General features: G+C 41.4%; 1 non-coding gene across 1 annotated transcript; it reads left to right on the top strand.

Annotated features, from left to right (window-relative positions):
• The first annotated feature begins 3,032 nt into the window (after positions 1–3,032).
• LOC114019311 lies at positions 3,033–3,136 on the top strand. Its single transcript, XR_003564409.2, has one exon. It is a non-coding gene; the product is annotated as a U6 spliceosomal RNA (small nuclear RNA).
• Positions 3,137–5,504: the final 2,368 nt, after the last annotated feature.

Here is a 5,504-nt window from a genome sequence, read left to right as displayed (position 1 = left end):
AGGCTGAGGCAACTGGGGATGTTTAGTCTACGGAATAGAAGAATGTGGGGGGATTTGATAGCTGCTTTCAACTACCTAAAAGGGGGTTCCAAAGAGGATGGCTCTAGACTGTTCTCAGTGGTAGCAGATGACAGAACAAGGAGTAATGGTCTCAAGTTGCAGTGGGGGAAGTTTAGGTTGGATATTAGGAAAAGCTTTTTCACTAGGAGGGTGGTGAAACACTGGAATGCGTTACCTAGGGAGGTGGTGGAATCTCCTTCCTTAGAAGTTTTTAAGGTCAGGCTTGACAAAGCTCTGGCTGGGATGATTTAATTGGGGATCGGTCCTGCTTTGAGCAGGGGGTTGGACTAGATGATCTCCTGAGGTCCCTTCCAACCCTGATATTCTATGATTCTAAGCAGTATTATTAAACTGGTGCCCCTATGCCCGACGGCAGCCCAGGCTTGCAGCCCAGGAGGGGAGGGACGAGGCAGCAAAGGATACCGAGCCGCCCAGCCCGCCTCATGGTGGCAGAGTCACAGTTTCCCAGAGAGACCCCTGTATCCTCTCCCTCATGCTGAATGTGCGGTGCTGGCACATTCGGCTCTGTGAATATGGCCCCTGCCTAAGGAGACTGCAGCACGCACTGGGCGTGCGGGAGCTGACCCGCTCTTACCTGCTGTCATGGGCAGTGGGTGAAGCTGCCACTTGGGGAGGTTAGCTTCCCAGCTCACCTCTTCTGCCTGTGGCCGCGCCCATACTCCACCCCTGCTCTGCCCCAGGCCCCACCCCTACTCTGCCCCGGCCCTGCCCTCTCCCCACTGTCTCCCTCCTCTCTTCCCTCCCATTCCCTGCTCACCCCCTTCCAGCCAAATCCCTGAACCCAAATGAAGCAAATGACATTTGAAAAAAAACACATTTCTGCAATTTCTTTCTAAAGAAAATGGAACATGTTTTCCACTGCATGCCAGATGGTGAAGACTGGACATGCAGAAGGTACCTAATTAAAAGCACTAAACTTGGGAATAAAAAATGTCAGTCACAGGTTTTTTGATATACCCTGAAGTTTGTCAGAGATTTATTTTCAAAAACTTTGCAGTAAAAGCAAGTCAGCTGTCCTGCTGAATAGAACATTAAATATTATGGAATACATGATGCAGCTCTTTTCTGTTTTACATTTTCTTAATCAGTATTTCTAAGTTGATTTTATATTTTAAATGTACTCTTAAGCCACCAAGTAATTATTCCAGATTACTACATATTTAACTCACTGAAACAAAGACATTATTTTAAATTAATCAGTCACAGAGGTTTAGTGTGTTCATAACAATGTTCATTGCTTTTAGAAAAAGGGAACGCTAATTTACTGTGTGATCTCCATAACAATAGACATGTTTATGAAATTTCACCAACTTTAAAAAATGTGTTTCCAAAGATTTTAGGCATAACAAAGGATTTTATATCTTACTAAGGTACTGATTTTGCTGGAGGGTTCTCTTAAAACTAGTTCATCAGATAGTCATAAGTAAAGAAAGGGAAACTCATTTGTCCAGCTATCTGGAAGGAAAGGGGTGTTGTCCCTTTAAGGACTCTCTTCAACAGGGATGTGAAGGGAGAAGAGGACAGAAAAGACAGGAAGACTGGAAGCAAGTTTTTTGTATTATAGTATTTAAAATTAAAATGTGTGTTTTAGATAAGGGTGGTCTTTTGAAGGATTTATTTAAAAAACAATATGTCTGAAGATCCAAGCATTTGAGGCTAAAGATGAATACTCAAATTGTGCATCTAAAAATCTATGCAAGGATTTTTTAGAGATGTGATTTTTTAATCTCCAGCAACAAACTAATGAAATATTTTTAAAGCAAATTTTAAACTAATATCCTGTAGACTAACATGTTCTGCGTAAATATTATATAATGCACAACTGCTTTTGTCAGTAAATTCAGAAACTGACAGTATATACCTGGGGGTTGGCAAATGGCTTCATTACCACTTGAATGGCACTTTAACAGTTTCAATGTTGTGCTAACAGGTCTGGCAGGCTGGAAGGCTTTTTCACTTTTAAAGTTACTAGATCCCCTCTGGAGTAAGAGTCACCAGACTGCAGCAGCTAGCTGTGGGAGCCTACAGGAAGGGTCAGAACAGGGATAGGAAGAGCCGGGAGGGGTGCCCCAAATTTTCTGGTGCCCTACACAGCCACATATGCCTAAGGACGGCCCTGTCTATCTAGACCAGGATACCTCCCTCTTGTATAAATGATAAGTTTGGAATACATATAATTCCTTATCTCAAGAACAGAAAATTTGTAAAGATAAGTGTTTAGGGAAGACCTGGTCCTGAAAAAGAATGTAAAGATGTTCTTTATACAGATACCCCAAAAAGGAATGTGGGGATTTGTTATCAGAACAATAAATCTAGGTTGTAAAGAGGGCCTCTACCATAAGCGCGAACTCCATGGGTGCTCTGGGGCTGGAGAGCCTCCTGCCCGCTGTCGGGCCCTCTGGGGCTGGAGCACTCATGGGAAAAAAATGGTGGGTGGTGAGCACGCACCGGCAGCCCCCCTACCAGAACCTCCCTCTCCCCCCAGAGCCTCCTGCCACTGTCGGGCCCTCCGCCTCCTTCCCAGTACTTACCGCCTGCCGCGGATCAGCTGTTTTGCGGCGTCAGGAGGCACTGCGGGGAAGGGGGCAGGAGCGAAGGTGCATCACGCGAGGGGGAAGGGGTGGGGAGGGAAGAGGCAGGGCAGGAGCAGAAAGAATCAGGCTGGGGGTGGGTCCTGGGTGGATCACCCCCCCCAGCAGATTAGAAATTTAGTGCTTATGGCATCTACCAGCCCCCCTTTTCAAGAAAATTCTGCGCCCTTAAAATTTTAGAGAAAAATGTGTGTAGTAGGGAAACGTTTTGTTAAAAACCATTGATTATTTTTTAAATGTTGAAATGGCAAACCATTTTGAAAGACATATTTGAAAGTATTTTAACTAAATGCAAAGAGCATGTGGTTTCTTAATATCACTGCTATGTAAGTGATAAAATGCTTTATGTACCAACCTGAAATGTAATCTGCAGCACACATACTAAAATTGGAATGATACAGAAAAGAATAGCATGGCCCCTGCATGAGGATGACACGCACATTCGTGAAGCATTCCATCTAGTACAGCTGATTACTAATGTAAAAAGCCATTTAAGTATAGATTATTTATATTAATGGGGAATTAATTAATTACTGTCAGTGCTCCAGCAACTCCCTCTCCCAGCTCATGAAGACAAGAAGAATGATCTCTCCAAAAATTGTTATGAAGTATTAACAACTTCTTTAGCTTAAATAGTAATTAAAGACTCTAAGAATTATTGATTTTTTTAAAAGACTGTTTTTAAAGTTAAAATTCTTTTATAAAGAACGAGTTTTGACTTTTTTTTTTTTTTTTAATTCCCTGTTGAATGCTAATAAAACTAAAGGAACATTTCCCAAAGTGGACAGAATCAAAAGGAAATTCAAAAACTAAAAGTTATCTGAAATGTTCCCCAACAGGACACAGCCAATTAGAAGTGTGCTGCACATTCATTAAACAGACTACATATCAAAAGCTGAATATGTCAACAAAATCAACCCCTGAAGACATGAGCCGACGAAAGCATGACAGTAGCCAACCTGAATCTCAACAAGCCTGGAAAAGGAGTGTTTTCCTATAATTTCATGAAAATAAGAAGAAGAGTATAAAAAATTCTGAAGTGATCACCCATGCCACTCAGCTACTGTACTCAAACAGCATGCACTCCTCAGCTCTTCCTGTCCACCTCTGTATGCCAACTATCACAGACAGCTAAGAAAAACAAAGACAACCCAAGAAGAAACCAACTCAAGGAAAACCTCTAAGATTTCCTCATGGATTGGTGAGAGGAAAATTAATTGACACACTGGCAAGGGATTAGATTTAGTAATTTGTAATGATTTTACTGGTCTATGGTAATGCCATTGTAACAAACTATTAACAGTTTCTCCTGCTAATCACCAAATGATTATACCATGTATTCCTGGAAAATATACAGGGGCTAAACACTTGTAAACAGACAAGTAGCAGGATTTAAGATTCTTAATATTCATTAACTGGCCTGTTTGAAGACAGCTCCTTAAATGGCTTCTAAGTAACTGATTTAAATATTTTCTTTCATTTCATGGGATGTAGTTGCACTGACAACCAATGCATTTACCTGAAGGTCAGTAAAATAGGAATACCTCACAAACAGAATCTGAATGCAGAGGCAAAACAACAGCTAGGATGTTCCTTTATAACAGGGTGAACAAAAACCTAATTCTGAGCACCCCAGATTTGTGAGGTGGGCATTTAAAGGTCTGGCTCTGTGTTAGTATCCAAACGTGATGCCTTGATATAGTACACTAAAGCCAAACACTGCTCTTACAGCCATAAAAGCTCATTGATTTAAATGGGTTGCATGACTGAAACCAACGGCCAGAATATCACCTTTTGTCAATTTTTGTTTGAGGGAGTTTTGTGGATAGCACAGGTGAGTAATTAATCTTTGTTGTGTGGGTTGGGTTATCATATTACCCACAGCATTTAGAAAGAAGTGGGTTTCTATGGAGGTCCAAGTATTTCTACTCCAGGCTCTCTCCAAAAGCTGTTACAGAGCTGTCTACCATTCTGTGAAATATGACTCAGACTGCAATAAAAAAACCCTCATAAAACCATAGGATAAAATACCTTCGCCTTAAGGGCTGAATTACATTTTCAGCAGGTTTTTAGAAAGAAAAAACAAAATAGAGTCAAACTGAAGTTAGACTGCAGTGGCTATAATGAGATTTCCTTCGCTATCAGTGCTGTGAAGCAAAGGTCATGGTGTTAATATTCCATAAAAGTTTGCAGCATTTAAGACATTTTAAAAAGTCCGCAGATGATCTCAGCCTTTGCATAGATTTCTCTCCGAAATGCTTAATGACGTTGTCAGCATGAGGTGGTTAGTCAACATTCTAAAGTCTGAGCAAAGGTCAAGGAGAATAAAATATGCTGGAAATCTGAGCCCAAGGGTATGCTCTGAAATGTGGTGCTGAACACAATCCATCAATAGGTACACTCTGTTCTATTACTCACATGATCGCCAACCCTGCTTCGCTGTAAATCTGTGGTTCAGAAGTGGTCAAAAACGTCATGGTTTTGGTCATCTGTGTCAATTACCAGCATGTGATTTATTAAAAAGTATACTTTAATAGATCATAATGCTAACAGATCATAAACCAAATGGCAGATTGTAAATCAGGTACCACTTGAAAATATAGTGTGATTATATGCAGGCTGGGAGCACACCTTATTATTAAGGGTGTGTCAGGGTTCCCTCCCCTCTCTGAACTCTGGGGTACAGACGTGGGGACCCGCATGAAAGACCCCCTAAGCTTATTTCTATCAGTTTAGGTTAAAAACTTCCCCAAGGCACTAATCCTTCCTTGTCCTTGGATGGGTACTGCTGCCACCACCAAGTGAGTTAGATAAAGATTCAAGAAAAGGACC

This window comes from Chelonia mydas, chromosome 2 (assembly GCF_015237465.2).
Source record: "Chelonia mydas isolate rCheMyd1 chromosome 2, rCheMyd1.pri.v2, whole genome shotgun sequence".
Classification (NCBI taxonomy): Eukaryota; Metazoa; Chordata; order Testudines; family Cheloniidae; genus Chelonia; species Chelonia mydas.
This window is presented reverse-complemented; position numbering and strand designations above follow the sequence as displayed.